An 18,234-nucleotide genomic window follows, 5' to 3' on the forward strand; every position below is an offset into this window, starting at 1 on the left:
ATAATGTAAATATGGCGAGCCGCACGTCTGCTCCTGACGCAGAAACACGATTTGCATTGACTGCTGCTCGGTCGATATCGCTGTCTTAGTCAATACCTCAGTCCTGTGGGCAGTCTAAATATCACAATATTGACCAGTTTTTCAATAACTATTATATAATTATTGACAGACGCATTGTGAGTGAAAAAAAGTCTACATTAATCACAGTTATAAGTTTTATGACTTTGAAAACAACATTATGCTGATAAAAATATTTCATATTTTGTAAATCTAAGCGTCATGTTATTAATAATTTAAGCAAACATATATTGGTATTAAATGTCAGAACGAAAACGTTTAGTGAATATAGAAGACGGTTGTTCCTATTAATTTGATATAATAATTCAATGTTTATACTTTTGACAATCTACAAACAAACACCAAACAGACAAAAATATTAAAGGATAATAGAACAAAAACATATCAAATTTAAACCAAAGATATGAACAAACAAACAAAATATACAAGGAAAAGCATCCTCCGTCATGAAATAATTTTGATAAATTAGTAAAAGCAAACGTGCTTTATAAAGCAGCGTCGCCATTATGCTTGATAAATCAATAACACACAATCTTGACTAATTTGTAAAATCCAATATGTTTGATGAATCAATATTGCCAAAAGTGCTTGGCAAATCACCGTCACAAAATGTGCTTGATACGTCAGTGGCATCAAATGTGCTTGGTAAATCATCTTTATTAAATGTGCTTGGTAAATCATCTTCATTAAATGTGCTTGATAAACCAGAAACATCAACCGTGCTTGGTAAATAAGCGCCAGCAAATGTGCTTGATTAATTAGTAAAAGCAAATATGTTTGATAAATCAGTATCACCAAAAGTACTTGGAAAATCACCATCACAATATGTGCTGGATACCATAGTGGCATCAAATGTGCTTGGTAAATCAGCGTCATCAAATGTGCTTGATAAATCAGTATCACCAAAGTGCGTGGAAAATCACCGTCACAAAATATGTTTGATACGTCAGTGGCATCAAATGTGCTTGGTAAATCATCTTCATTAAATGTGCATCGCAAAAATATAACGATATAATTTTGTTTTGAAATTCAATCTTATTCCTTGACATAGGCTTTTGAAAATTTTAATATAAGAACTTGTTAAGCAGTAATGAAAATCTATTTGGTTTGTGACATAAAAACATAGTTGCCTCTTCAGTTCAATGCCGAACAAATTTTTGAGCGCAAATTGGTTAATGATTTAAACCTGTAGGGTAATATGGAGATATATACACTGAAAATTATCAAAGTGCAAAGATCCAAAAACACCTTAATCACACATAAGCACCTACGGATGTGACTATCATTTTCAAAATACTTTCCTGAAAGATGCAGGTTCCTGGCATCATAATTCGTGACCTGAGATTAAAGACCTTCAGCATCACTTGATCAGTGGCGGTTATTCCTACCATTATGATAACAAAAATCCATCGGTTTGTAATTATATACGGAAAGCACATGTCAAATTGTCTATTTCAATAGAAATTGCATGTGATACTACATATCTGAGCTTTAACAAGCCATTTAGGAACAATGAAGTCAACAATGGACAAACTAACTTAACATCTCGTATTTGTATGCTACTGATTGCATTACAAAATTCATTAAACTTTTTGAAAGAACTAGTGCGTTGAGTGTAAGGATAATTCCATTATTGTATTGTAAATTAAAAAAAAAACAAATATGAATATTTTTTGTTAAATTTTAAAATTAGTGGGAAGTTCTCAGTGAGATATTTTATCCTATATCAGATTTAAGTAACATATTTCTTTCCATATTTAAGTTGTGAATTGATATTTTTGTGGTTCACTTTCTTAATTTAACTCGTGTTACCTTACTGGCGTATTTTGTTATCATCTTGAATCCTTACACATTGTCTAACAAAAAAAATAAAGCCCATGAATTCTGAAAATCGTACCAAATAAACAAACCCTTTAAAGAAGACATCATTTACCATTTACGAAAAGGTGATAACCGTTAAAATACTCCGTATTTAAAATAACAAAGATGCAGAAATATTGCAGAAAAAAATATAATTGGGTGTTACATTTCAAATTTAATCTACACATATTAAAATGAAATACATTGAACACATTTTGACAGGTATTTGACAGTAGACAAAATTAAGCAGTTTTTATAAATATTAGAAAAGAGGTGTTCATACAAAACACACGTATATTATAATTCAGAAACGGTTACAGACCACATAACTAGTCTTAGTGCATCATTCAAATGTTGCACATTTTGAGATAAAAAATCACGAAATTGGCGCTTTACAAGACTAATCGTTTTTTATTTGGTTGAGTCATGTGAAAGATGGATGCATGATTTACATCTAAATACAGTTCTGTATACAAAAATGACTTTAGTTACGTAAAATATGCGTATGTAGATTAACTACGCATCGTTTGTTCGGTGGGTTCCTGTGCCTCGAATCACTTCAACCGTTGACAGTGTCTTAATTATATATAAATCAATACTTAAAGACATTCAAAAAGTCCTGAAAATCTTTTTTGTCCTACCGGTGACAGTGTCTGGATTTTATATACATTGATACTTTAAGACATCCAAAATTTATCTTCTGTGGTCTTTCATTTCTTAACAATCCTCACTACACAGCATCACATCATTAATATAGTGTGATCTTCTAAGTGACTAGAAATAAATGATGGTACTATGTAATGGATGATCCCGATGACGTAAAAACGAATTGCCCTTTTTGTTCTATTTCATTTCGTTGATAGATATTACATCATTACTTCGACTATCATGTAATATCGCCTTTCAAATTATGCCCGGAAACATAAATCTAGAGATAAATAAAAGAATAAAGTATTAGAAACTAGAAAAAAAAACTGTGAGCAATGCTTACCGAATTTAATCTCCCACCAACCCATTCTATAACATGCACCTTTTGACTTCTAAATTGATTTGGATCAAAATCTTAAACAGGACAATGGGAATATGTAAATAGGATTCTGTTAAAGTTTCATTAAATTCAATTCAGTGTTGTAGGAGGAATAACGCATAAGAAACCCCATCTGCGTAACGGAAGGAAGGACGGACGGACGGTCCTATCACTATATAAACCGTACTTTACAAGTAGGGATACAATAATTTGGTAAAACAAAAGCAAAAACTTACGGCAAAAAAAAATAATAAATAAAAGAAACTAACAAAACAAAGCAAAACAAAGTAAAACAATATTCATTCTTATTTGAAAATATTTAGTTCAATATAAATCGAACGAATTTTGAAATACACAATAGAAATACTCAAAATATCAACAAAAAACAACAAAATAAAAAAACAAGGAAAAAAAATGAAAAGGAACTGATGAAGAAAAATGTCAACAAACAAAACCAAACCTAATGAAAATCATACCAATCCCAATGAAATTATACACAGCAAACGAAAAATATATTGCAGAAACAAGGTTTTGTGTGTAACTAAACAGTCCGTATAAAAACAGCCGAACTATAAGTGAAAGCCGTTAGAATCAATGTCCAGCGTCTTTAAACACCTCAACAATAATGCAACAGACACTGGAGTCAGAAATAATTAAATTATCAATAAACAAAACAATAAAAAGAAACAGTAATAAAGAAAAATCTATTAACTACCATATAGACACAGGTTCATCACAAATCATTAAAAAACCCATAAACCGACACATGTAACAGCATTCTCAATAATATCGAAGTCGGAGGGCAAAATTTTATGACATTGTCAATTGCGTGGTATTTGCTTGCTCAACAAACGTACGAGATACGAAGCAAGTGCTTAACGCCACTATGATCAATGTTACAAATAAATTCACAAGTCAACTTTACAATAAATGTGTCATTCGGGAAAGTAATGAATGAAAAATCAAAAACTATTGGCTATTCTACGGTAATTAATTACTCCACAGAAACCAGTCTTTATAATAAATGATGACTAGCATTTAAACCACTGTAAGTCCTGGCATATGATATATATACCTCGAAACAATATTCACTCATCGATGGTGGAACATTAAGTTTATTTTATGTCAGTCTAGAAAAATTGTCTTTAGAAATTGGGAGCATTTTTCACTCTCGATTGATGAGAAAAGTTTTAATGTTCAATCTTTTGCAACGTTATTTACTTTGTTCTAGAGAAACAACTAATTAGTTTCCTTGATCGGGTTGCCATAATTGAGGATAGTATATAAAGAGCTCGGAGTTGCTTGTACGTCCATTTTAAGCCAAGACTTAGAATAAGGTAGGTGGAACTTAAAGTATAAGGACTCTTACTTGATTATACTTCTCCTTTATTTTGAACAATCCATTTGTAGAAGGAATTATTTTTCGTTATTTAAGCACGTTCCCAGAAGTCTTTTTTAGAATTTATTTCATTGTTTGTATATGATTTAATAAGTTAAGTAAGCTTCAATTAGTATTGTGGCAATAAGTCAATAAGGTAATCGCCTATGTTTATATATGTTTTCTATAAGTCTTCACGAGTTTGAAACTATCAGGGAACCACTTTGCGTTTTACTTGTTTTCATACTTAATATACATTTTCGTTTAAACATCTTTACATAAAAAATAGAGAAAAAAAAATAGCCAAATGTTAGTTTAATATTTACAGTTTTCGCTGTTTTTACCCAAAATTAAACTTTAAAAACAATTTACAATTGCGACACAATTTATCGTGCTGCTAATGCAAAATAGTGAAAATTAAATAGAGACAAAATCATATAAAATCAGATTTTTTTTTCAAGTGTTGTCTCTGTAACTCAATTTGATAGTTTCTTGAATGAATTTTAAAAAGGAATATTTCTCGAGTGTTTGAGTTTAATACATGATGTGAAAAAAAAATAGGAAAGCAAAAAACCCATATTTTTCTACTCTACTAAAATCGTCATCCTAAACACAACTTATTGTTCTTGGAATAAAATGCGGAGACAAATACAAGATTAACATTGAATAAGTCCTGCCTAAAATGAAAATTGTGGTTTTGTTTGATACACAAAAATGGATCGTATAATGAATATGATCTCACATTTTACTCTGACGGTGCTGTACCTTATAGAATCAATGGAAGCAACTCCAATTTTGTTACTTTCACCAAATAGATTTGAAAAGTAGGTTTACATGATTTTTTGAAAAAAAATTATTGAATGTATGAATGACACTGATTGAATCTTAACATTCCATATATTTTTTAAAATGTCACGTTAACCAATATATTGTATAATATACCTTTTAAAATATTTATTGCTGTTTCGTTGCATTATCCCAAAGGTCATTTTGTTTTTATTGTTTACTCGGAGATGAAATTTTATCAGGCAGGTGACAAAACGTTTTCTTATAGCAGCAAATTTGAATTACCGGCATATATTTTGCTTATCTTGTATATTATTCGTCGTTAAAGTTTAATATTTTGGCATGAAATTGTCAAAATTTGAGAGTCACCGACAAAATTCGACTTTTATACGAAAATCAAATAAATTTTCTAAGTACCATAGGCCAAGGATGAATTTCGGTCTTTTGTGTGTTTTTTTTTCAAATATTCTGAAGTACGACGAATAAATGTACGCGACACTGTTTTCAAATTTTGAAATAACTATGGATCGAATGACTGTATATGGAAGGAAGTGTGATGGAAGGAAAAAGAAAAATCGATTAATGGTTCATAAACTGATCGAACAGCACTTTTAACAGCAATTTAAAAAAAGGATGTTTTTGTCCAAATAGAAGGGTATTCACTACTTAAGTGGACTCATTAGTTACCCCATTTAATTTTTTTTAAGTGTAACGTTTTTTATACTTTACATTTTTTAGGGTCGTAATGATTTTCCAAAATATTTCAATCTTGATTCTATTATAATTGTTGTTTTCAAAAGTCTATCTACCGTCCATTTTCCCTGGCACACATGATACTGCAACATTCTGATGAAATCGGGATGTTTTTTTGTCCACTATTTAATTAGTTACTATCATGTGATTTTAAACAAAGGGGTTCCTTTATTTTTGATGTTTTTGTTGCCTTTATGAAAACAAGATACGGAAATTGAAGAAGCATCCTTTGTCTGAAATATGCATTTTGTAAAATTCCAATACAACTTTTTGTCTATCAGATGTTTCATTTCGTGTGAAACTAACTAATCTGGAGAAAGGTGCCCTTCGTTAGAACCTGGAATAACAAATCATCGAAATATTTGTCACATTTAAGAGTAAGAGAAACATAACATTCTAAGCACTTTTTACATCGTATCCCTATCGTCTAAAAAAAAACTCCATATGGGATCAAACGTACAATAACGAATATCTATAACATAAAAAGAATAATAAATTTGTGAAAGATAGCCACGTTTAAAAGGTAAAAAAGGAACTAAATAAAAATAAAATATGAAAAAAACGTAAAAACAAATTGATGAATGTGAGCCCTAATTTTCGGCATTACGGCTTTCGTCAGCAGCAAGAAGTATTGAATATAAAACTGTCAATCTCTACCACAGAGACAAGATGCCCTTCAACATTGATCTTGAACATTATGAGATATGTATCAAGTTCAAGATGAAAATTACTAAAACGGAAAACAGTTTGAAAGGGTTATGGTGACTAAATAATGCGGAATTTGATATTCATTCCAAAGGATTGGGAAGTCCCAAGAAAGCTCATGATATGCAGTTCTAGTAACTTTTGTTCTTTTTCGCCTGAGCATGTTTTCAAAAGGACAGTTACTTTCATGTGGTCAACTCTGTTTTGCTTCCCGAAAATGTTCCTCGACTGGACAATCCATTCAATTAGTGACGCTTTGTTTGTGTTCTACAAAACGATCACCTAACCTCCGATAGGTCTCGCCCATGTAAACAATTTTGATGCGTAGACGACGTTTTCTGAAGTACGTGTGAAACCATCTTTTAAAGACGTTTGCTGGCCCGACAACCTCATCAGTTTCCCATGTAAAAGGGCATGTCGAACAGCGTGTTCGCTTACAGTGCCGCGTGTGTGCCTCTGTGACTGGCACGGGCGTCTGGTGGCACTCATTATCATTGAATTTTGTCTTCGGTGTTTACTAAAATAAAGATATTTAATTTTAAAGAAATTGATTGTTCATTGATATTATGCATTTATACCCGACTATAAAAAATTGTCAACAAGTAAATTAACACAGAATATGTTTCCTATTTGGGAAAAGAAACCTAGAGTGGTAAAGACCAAATCTCTTGAAACATGTTTACATTTCAAAAACTTCTAAATTGTTTTTTATGTGGTAGTTATGAGGACACAACACTTAAATCAATGCAGAGTTGGAAAAGACAAGATATATTGGACAAAGCGTAACCATTTTATGGTTCATTAACGACCCAACAGCCTACACTAACGCTATTCAGATAGGGTTATGTCACCATATATTATGGATCGTATATACGGAAGTTCTACAGTCGTCAGAATGACCCGATTGCCCGATGTGGAGAGTCAAAAATCTCCATCTATCATAGCCGTGGTGTTCGTCGTCTTTGATCAAACATGACTTTCAATAAGCAGCACGATGGGTATCTTTCAAGAAGCAGAAACTGCTAAACTTTTCGGAGAACTCAATGAAGTTGTTGCTGTTCTTTCAGTATACACGTTTTAATATTTTTGTATTGTAAAACTTGTTCCACGTATGCTGTCGTTTTGGTTTAACGGGCTTTGTTTCACCAACGAATCCTTTGGTTTAACTGTATAGTATTTCTTCTTTTGATGACTTGATTAATTTAAAAAAGCAAAGTATAAACTAGAGTTAAAATTGATTTTTGCACTTTAAGTTAGAATAATTGTTTAAGTCAGTTTTATCTTTACGAAAGTGAAAAAAAATATATAATTTTAATAATGAAAAAAGTGTATGTATTTGTATTGCTTTAATTAAAGTAGTGAAATCCATTTAAACAACGTACATGAAAGGAAATTTACAAATAAGATTTTAATTTTCTAAATGCTTTATTCCCATGTAACCCATTATCGTCTATGCTGAAGATTTTTACAATTAAGGTTTTATTTTTAACCGATTCGTTTGAAAGTAGAGTACATTTTATGTTATCTGAATGGACTACTCTTTTCTTAGAAGAAATGCAGTAAATCTGCGATAATGAAAGCAATCGACCGTAACGAAAATTGGTATCCACATCAGGAAGCGGACATCTTATCCTAATAGCTCTGACAGATAACGTAAAGTAACCGATATGATAATAGCGGCTTAATATAGTCTTTTTGTTTTTTTTGTGCCAATCACATTACATTCTAACTTCAGAAGTGAAAGATGTTATTACGGTTAAATTATTGAGTATACAGGCTTAAATGGTAATGTGAATTTTGTGTGATTCTTATTTACATGAAATTAACAAAACAAATTATTAATCTGATTCCATATACTTTTTACTAAAAAGTCAATGTATGCATTTTGTCGTTTGAAGCCAATAATTCTATTTTAAGACATTTTGAGCAATATCAGTTTTGTTCAAATGTGCATATTTACTCAAAACAGGGATTTTCACACAAAGCCGCACACACTACAGCAAATATAAATCATGATACGTTTAGTTTGGATTCGTCTATATTTTACTATATCTTGAAATTACGATGGTTATAACAAGTCTTAATTTCTTACATGCTTTATGTATTTATTTGTTCAATCGTCATTGCTGTTTTAAAGGAAAACAAAATCGTCAACATTATTTTTATCAGCTCTGAAATGTTAAAAAATCAACAAAGGTGTTTTTTTTAACAAAATTGAACTGCTTCATCATCTCGATAGCACTACAGTATTCTACGTCATAAATTCAATGAACGCTGACTTTCGTAGTACAAATAGGATACTGTATTATCCTTACACGAGATAACATATAAATTCAGCCTTTGTTGATATCATAACTACAAAAGTTATAAGGTCGTCAATACGGTTTTAATGTCCGATATGAAGTTTCCATCTCACAAATGAGACAAGGCATCTTCAGATAGATTTTGCATATATATATATATATATATATATATATATATATATATACACACAAGGATGGTGATGAATATGAAACAGACAACTTTGACATTCAAACGTTTAGACAGTAATTCTTCATGGGAATCTTTATGATGCAGTTCATTTTATTCGATGTCCAAAAGTCAGGCTAATCGAAAAGGCAGTTTAGTTTTAATTGACTATAAATCATTTTTGCCTTTGTCGATGTTCAGTGTAGTGTAAAACAGAGATTAAAACAATAAAAAAGCAAAAGCTAGTTTCTAAGCTGTTTCTAGTGTCTTATCCTACTTATACGAGAATAGTGTAACCTGTTAGAAAAAGGAAGTCATCAGACAGCGTAGTCCGATAAAACAAATAACTATGGTACTTTTAAGATGAGATAAATAGTTGAATGCTTTAAATGTTCAATATTGTTGTGGTCGTTCTCTAAGTTAAGAAATGTATAACATGACCATGACATTTATACTGATCTCAATACTTATTGAATCACGCGGTATCGTGGTTTGTTTCCTACATCTCTAGCTAATATCATTTACACGAAAAGACAAGTCTGGGTATGCGGATCTTTAGACAAGTACATATTGACAGAATAGATTTTTACTTGCCGTCAGACTAAAGTTAGACTTTAGCTATTCGAATGTCTTATATAAAATTCGTTGAGTTTAAAATTGGGAGGGTAGTGATTTCCATTTCCTTCAATCTGTACATTTGTAATCTCCCGGTAGCAGGGGATTCACTCGAACAGCTTTTACCCTCTACCATTCAATACAGATTAGTCAATCAGCCAAGAGATGATGGCATTGTTGGGCGAAATGTATGTTCAAAGTAGTAAACAAATTGAATGTCCATAAGTTGAGCCTGTCATAGAAAATGCTAGGTCTTAATTAACCATTAATCATTCCGGAGGTATCATTTATAGATTAGTTATGGTCGAAATGTATGAGAAGAATACTCGAGTTATCTGGAATGCAATCTCACGTTGACAGCGTAAGAAGGCATTAACCAAGACGGCCATAAATTTTGAGGATACAATACAAACATGAAAATATATGTCGACATGACACTTCGTTGTAAATCGCCATTTTTAGAATAATACTCGAAGCCTGGTCTCGATTTCACAAAAAGTCTTAAGTGTAAAGTTGATCGTAAGTAATGACGTCATAAACTAAAATAGCATTGTGATGTCATGATTTACGATCAATTTCACACTTACGACTTTTTGTGAAACCGACGCCTGGAATGCATCTGTCGAATTAATAGATTTTCCCACATTGGAACTTTAAATATTTCTACTTCCTCCTTTAGAAGAATTTGAATAAACTTTTAGTACTTTCTAGTAGTAATATCATGCTGAGCAGCATTTCAAACAGTAATGCTATGAGTTATTTCATTATTTGACAAGTTAAAGGAACAACAAAACGTAAAATGTATTGATCACTTAAATCTAGATTTACTATTGGTCAATTTTACTGTTATGCAATAACAATGATTAATCGGAAATTCACCAATCTTACAAATAAAATACGAAATCCGAAACTAAGATTTCACCCATGAGTTGACTCTGAATATTGTAACGTGTGCTTATTGTTCACCCACTTGACTTCATAAATATTGAAGAAAGAGAGTTACTTAGACAAATGCCATTACTTTGGCGGACAAACTTGAAGACTTGCATACAATTTCCATCCAGCACTGAAGGAAAATAAAAACCATTGATGGTATTAAGAACGATTCTCAATTAGCAGCTTTTGATTAAGCCTGCCAGTCTGACATCAGCAGATTATTTTCTCTATTTATTCTAGACTCAAGTCCAATGTATTGGTCACAAGGGGCTGCTTTATATCCAACGAGAGAGAAAATAGTACTCCACTAAATAGCTATTTCTGTAAGTCTCTAAGGACAATTTGTAGTGAATTAAATAGGTACCTTGGTGGAAACAATTGGAAATTGAACTTTTTTCTCATAGCTCAAGCGATGACGAGTTTCCATGTTGACCTGCTTAGAAATTTGTCTTGACGGTTCTTTTGATTCCATTGTCACATATTCTTTTTTAAAACTTAAGGCAATTTTTTTTTATTGATGTCATTTTATATAATTAAATGAATGCAGGTGAACAGTTCACACATATCAAAAATGCCTGATTGAATATTACCAAAACATGATGAATTTGAAAGGCACCAGCTTTTATAGATCATGAGTTTATAAATGAAATTATTGAATGGAAATTAATATCCCTTTTCAACATCTATTTAAAAAAAAAGTTCAAATAACCCAAAACTTAAGATTAAGATTTGTTTTTGAGCGCCAACACAATAAAATGTTCATAGTGGTATAACTGTGGTTGAGAGTTTTAAAGAATAACTGTTATATTTTTTTTCCGTTCTATGAAGAAATAATTTCAATCATATGGTGCACACTAAATTACCTATTTTCAAGTGTCCACCACGGGCATGGAGTTATTTCAAATATGCCGAAAAAATACGACAGCCATTCCTTATAATTCAATTTCAGTATCAAAATTCAACAAATAAAACATTAAAATAAGGGTTTATGACGTCATAGACAATTCACAAAATTTGGTCTATGAGATAATGGACAACCTTTTTTATCCAATCAGAAAGCGTGTTACTTCTGAAATTAAATTATCAAATGATAGACGAAAACCAGAATCGAAGTATTTATGCTTTTGCGTAAAGTATTAATAGAGTTGGGTAATTTCAGAACAAAATGTTAATGTGATTTTTGATATACTGGGTAAAATCCTACATTTTTCATATATTGCAATGTTAAAAATGCGATTAAAAAATATGACTTTTTTCACAATGAAAAATATGTTCTAATAACCTTAAATCTGAGTTTAGAAACTGTCTCGTTTCTGGGATCATCATTTCTTACTTGGGTAACGAAGCCTATATTTCTTGCATGTCGAAAACAATTTCTCACAATGACTTACGATGTAACTTCTACTTGTAATTCAGCTATATTAGTAAAATAACATATGAATATTAATTGAGAAAGCGCGTGCTAAATAAATCAAATCAAAATGTATGGCTGATAAATGATTCTTTGACTTAAGCTATTTAAAAGTATTATGTGTGTGTTTAAATAACTTCAATTGTCTTTGTAGTGAAAAAAAAAACAAAAACAAAACAAAACAAAACAAAAAAACATTTAAAACAATCTTCGAAATTTTTGTCCATACGACAGAGAGTATATATTGAATATAATACTTTCCCATGTGAACTTTTGATCATGATATGCATTGTTCTATTGATTTATATATAAAGTACAGATGAAGGTTTATAGTATGAATATCATCTAAATATAATCTTACCAGCATTGCGCAATGGGAATAGTAATCGAAAAGTGCAATTGTTGTTTATATATGTACTTTGCTTGTTATCTGACTAACATCAAAATAATATTTGAATTAAAAAATGTGAGCAGAACCGTGGTTACCATAATAATATTTCCGGAGCCTCTTACTAGGTACCCTTTAGAAAATACAGATAAATAATGCAGTATCAACAACAAAATCATTTGTAATATAGTACGTTCCAATAAAAATAAAAGTAGTTTTATCATACATGACAATTATACTTTTAGAGGTTATTGATATTAAGTGAACTATAAAAAATATCTTTTTTGGTTCAAAAGTTGTACTTGACCGGATTCCGAATGATGGAAATATATGCTTCTTAGGGTGCACTATACAGTTACATTAAGGCGCACTGTTTCACACACCAAGTTACCCCCGTCAAATTTTGTAAAACTTAAAATTAAAAGTTTAATTTTGGTGGGTATATTGTTTAAATGTAGTCAAGCATTTATACATAGACAGATGTAATATATGTAATGGTAAACAGGTGTAATTTAAAGGAATAATGGTATCCGGAACGTCTCAGTCACCTGCCGTATTAGGTTCTCTCCTCAGCATCCGATGGCTGATTTTCAAAAAACCTTATTTCGCACGAACTTAAAATTATGAGAGAATGAATCGAAAAGGGTCTTATAATTTTTACCCTTATTCCACCTAATACATGCATCCTTTCATCCTGTGGTAGTGTCTAAGTGCCTGATATTTTATAAAACATAGTAATTGGCTGTAAGTTTTGGAAACGTACCTCTGAATTGTACTAAAACTCAGTAATATTTTTTTCAGTATGCTACCATGGCTACTGGATTTTATAACAATAATCACTAAATTACTTATAAATGACTTAAACCTCCACACACCAAGGATTTAAAAAATATGCACTTTTTTATGACATAACACTAGAAATTTCTGCGCGGACTGCCTCAAAACAGCTTTAGTTCAACAAAATGAGACTAAATTTTCAGAAATGACCTAACTGTATTGCACTACTTTATGTTACACTAGTGGTGTTTGAGTTAAAAATCAAAATCTACATATTATACAAGCCTATATTGTCTATTTTTATAGGAAAATCTTGTTTGCTTGTGATTAGGACTTTTCCCCCGAAAAATAAAAAAAAACATTATTTATGTTTAAGGTTATGTAGTTCTTAGTAAAACAGAAGATATGATAGAAACAGAATATGTTGGGTACAAATAGTTCAATTTGTTTCGTAAAAAGATTTCTTATTGGTTGGTTGTCTTTGAGCAAACCAAATTTTGATCTTGTATGACTTGATTAGGTACTGTGACGTCATGAACGTCGATCAGCCCGTACCACACAATTTAAATAAAGTTTTGATAACGAACAAATTTTCAATTTTGGATTTGAATTAATCAGAATTTAAGTTATAAAGAATGTTACTAATTTAAAGAATGTTTTGAACAGGTTATACGACATAACATTGATTGGGCAAGTTAACATGGTATATGAAAATGGTATATGTCATAGTATATGCTATGGTATAACCTATACATAAACCGCTTCGCGATTAATGAATGTAAACTGCTGCAAACTGCAGGAATAACCTGTTCAAAAAATAGAAACATTCTTCAAAAAGCAAAATCATGCTTTAAGACTAACATAAAGAGAATTAATCACAAAAACATATGTCAGTAAAATGGATATGATTGTTCAATTTACAATTATATACCCTAACATGTAGCACACACCCGAGCACCCTGAGTCAATCAACTCGTCTTTGACATAGAAACAAATCAGATATATCATTATCGATTTAGGAAAGGACATTGGTCAAATCCCCAATATTCTGACCATCTGAATATTCTAAAATCACTTAAACGCCCACAGTTAAATGTTTAAGAAACTGTTCTTTGATACTATACACGGGTTAACATACCCCACATGAAGTTAAATTCATGCGATTTTCACGTAAAGTTCATTTAACAGGAATTTCATGTCAAATTTCAAGTGAATGCTCCTTTCATGTGAATCTCTCTTGTCATATACGAAGGTATGGAACAATATTTGTTTGCTCAATTCAGGTGAAAATCATGTGAAATTCAAGTGATAAGCATGTCAAATATTGTATCTGTATATCAGATACCATTTAAAGATTAGACAGAAGAAAGTTTGAAAAATTCAAACTAAACTTCAGGATAATGCGTTCTCGACATATTTCAATTTCCATTTAAGCGACAGGAAGCCTTATAATGAGGAACTATAGAAAAGTTTTATGATTAAAAAAAAAAAACAAAAACAAAAACAAAAACAAAAACAAAAAAAAATGAATTTGTTAATTTTTAAATATCAATATGTGGAACTAAAATTCAACATAATTGACATTAATTTGTTGATTTTATTTATTTCAAATAAACCTCATTACTACTCGCTATAATTAATTTAACTGACACGATATCAGTTGTCAGTGACCTTTCTTGGTAAATAATCAAATTTTAAGTTATTACCCTTAGACATAAAAGGAAAATTATTCAAATGTAATGAGGACATATAAGTTACTATCAATTACTGATCTCACTGGAATCCGTGTCATATAAACATGTCTTTAACATCCCTTACCAAAATTAATACAATCCTTTAACGAGCAATAAACCATTGTTACACGTTGTTGCTTAATCAGACTGCGGAAACACAACTGCATTTCATTTTCTGTCGCACTGTTTCTTTCAAAAAGGAAGGGAAATTATTCAAAAGTCAATAATAAATTTTAATTTTCTTACATAATGTATCCTAGATTTCAGCGATAGGTTTAAATTTCCTTATGAAATATGAATTTTCAAATAAAGAATGGAACAATGGCCAACATTTGACTGTGGATATAACATCAATTTTGTTTCTCTGTGATAATAATAATAGTAATAATAATAATACTTTATTTCAATAGGGTAACACAGTTAGTTTACAACTAATTTTCCCTGAGGCCCTCACACAAAACGAGTAAAAAATACCGAGGTTAATAACAATGCCATAAATGATACATAAATGCATGCAAACAAAGTTATCATTTAACATTACACTACATGTAAATACAAAAAAGTTGAATTATATTATTCTTTATCCTATTGTTTCATTTTGATGATCGTTGTTTGTGGTTCTTGAGGACTTGTCGTTTTTATTTTGTTTTTTTTTTTATATTTTACAATCGTTTCCACCATGAATTTCATTTACAAACTTTCTAAAGTTGCTCTTTCCTAGATCAATGTGTTTGTTCTGTGTTTTGGCATTCTGTAAATAGTTGGGTAAAATCAGTTGTTATTACACGAATCACATGTGACAAAGTTCAGACTTATTTTGAAGCTCGTGTTTTGGATTTACATAATTATAATTGTATTAACTTCTTTTTACATTCATTTATTTCTTAGATTTTCTGTACTGTTATGACTTTTGATTTATCAATTTTGACTGGTGGCAATTTTATGCTGCCCGTTGGTATTGAAATTAACCGGAAATTATGAACCATCATGGAAGTGGGAGGTTTATCGCGCTACAAAACTTGGTTTACTCCAACTTCCGTATCGGAAATGCCCGTACCAAGTCAGGATTATTACGACAGTTTCCAACTTTAACAATTACATTGCCATTGCATTTCATTACTGCCTAGATTTTATTAGTTCATTACTTTTGTTATTACCCGTCATGTACACAAAGAGATAATAGCATGCGGTAGTAAGAAACACAAACGAGGCTGTACTTTCTGGACTTCTTTTTATTGACGTCATAAATTTTGTTTTCTTTGACGTCAGAGCCCTAATAACTCATTTGATGAACGACATAATGTGCAAATGCTTAATATCAAGGTTTCCTTGAAAAATTACCCAATCCTAACATTTTCTTAAGAGAAAGCATAATAGTGTCCTCTCGCTCACATTGAGTCATCTAGAATTCTCAGCAATTACAATCATTGCATTAATTGGTTTCATTTGGTTTCATTTATCCATTATTGTTGAGGAAACAAGGACATTCACGTTCATTTCAATAGATTTCTCAAAACTCGAAACAGATTTAGCCGTTTTTTGTAAGCAATCAATTTAGTAAGTGCGAAAATATATTTACTAAGACTTCATTGCATGCAGTGAGATCAGGTTTAACCAACTCCCTTATGAGAAGACTATAGGCGTCGATTTTACAAAAAGTCGTAAGTATAAAGTTGATCATAAGTAATGACGTCACAACCTAAAATAGCATTGTGATGTCTTTATTTAGGATCAATTTCACACTTCCGACTTTTTGTGAAATCGACGCCACAAAAATAACTGGTTCATTTTCGCTGCAACCATGCTAGACCAAAATGTTTTCGCTGAATCCATGCTAGACCAAAATATTTTCGCTGAGTCCATGCTAGACCAAAAGATGTCTTCGTTGAGTCCGTGCTAGACCAGGATGTTTTCGCCAAGTCCATGCTAGACCAAAAAATGTTGTTGCTGAGTCCATGTTAGACCAAAAGTACTAAAAGCAAACACAAAATTAAATATAATTATGATTTGTCGGAAACTACTCCGATGTTATGCTAGATTTCTTACAACCAGGCTTCTGGAATAGGGTTATATTTCTACAAGATTAGTCATTACTACATTCGTTATGGTCGTCATCATGAACTCGTCGATCGTTACATTGTGTACATCTGCAGCATACGAAGCGTTTTTTTCAGTTTTCCTATCCTCCTTCGTTTATTCGGCAGGTGTTTCTAGAAAAGCAGAGAACGCCTAATCCAACTGTGCACCTTGTCCATGGCATTGTTTTATAAGTCGTTTTATGTCGGACATTGTCCATCTAGTTTTTCTAAACAAAATTTACTGTTTCTGGTCTATTTGACATATCAATGGACGATGAAAGCTTCTAATGGAAATATATCTCGCCTTCAAAAGCATTTTCTTTATTTTCGTTAATAGACGATTTGACATGGAATGTGTTTAGAAAAAGGCAGGAGATCGGACAATCTTCTGATTGACCTGGTAAAAGGTTTTGGTTAAAAGTTAAATTGTTGATCTATTATATGTGTTTTAGTTGTGTTTATTTTAACGATCATTCAATTGATAAACGTAAAACCTGCAGAATTAAATATCCAGAAATGATATTGTTGATAAGTTATCAATTTAATAACAAGTTTAATAGAAACAACAATTCAAAATTGATATGAGCATTTATTTGGATATATGATGCTGCTGAAATTACTTTTGTCATACGGGTGATCATATTGTGATTAAGGTATATAAGAATCGCAAATTATAGTTAATTTATATATTTATCTATGACAACGTCACGTTATAACCATGTGTTGGTTATTCAAGTACAATAGATCTAATTTCTACCCGGAGTAAAAAAAGTGTGTACCATTTTCGTATTAAAAGGAATCGTTTTGAGTAAACGTATTCTCGTGCGGCATATTTAACAAAGTGTAAGCCAGGGTAACAAGATTGACGCCATTGATGTTCAACAATAAAAATAAACATCTACGGAATGCAGTGAATACAGAGTGAAATGAGTTTTGGTAAATGATTTTGTACCTTATATGATACTCTAGTAGATTTAAGTTAATGCTGTATGTTTTTCTGTTTATAAATTTCTTGGTTATTCATGTTCATATTTTGACTTTTAGATAGGTTTCCCTGAATGTAAAAAATGCACTGCTGAAATAATTACCTTTTTGGGATACTATGAAAGTACTATTGTTTGTGGGGTATCAAATGTCGTGGTTTTCGTGGGTATGCAAATTACGAAATTTAGTTCCCAACGAAATAGAGATTTCCATTGATATGTATACTAAATACCCCAAAAGCACGAATTCAAGAATC

At 31.2% G+C, this 18,234-nt stretch overlaps 1 protein-coding gene across 1 annotated transcript in view; it reads left to right on the top strand.

The window, feature by feature from the left end:
* The first annotated feature begins 4,098 nt into the window (after nucleotides 1-4,098).
* The window catches only part of LOC148624641 (uncharacterized), a 29,368-nt gene continuing 15,232 nt past the window's right edge, over nucleotides 4,099-18,234 (top strand). Inside the window, exon 1 of the mRNA XM_088567426.1 lies at nucleotides 4,099-4,302. The gene's annotated coding sequence lies outside the window, so the exon portion shown is untranslated. The remainder of the gene's footprint in view (nucleotides 4,303-18,234) is intronic.

Source organism: Perna viridis, chromosome 2 (genome assembly GCF_037379345.1).
Source record: "Perna viridis isolate PV_CMFRI_1.1 ecotype Kerala chromosome 2, ASM3737934v1, whole genome shotgun sequence".
Classification (NCBI taxonomy): Eukaryota; Metazoa; Mollusca; class Bivalvia; order Mytilida; family Mytilidae; genus Perna; species Perna viridis.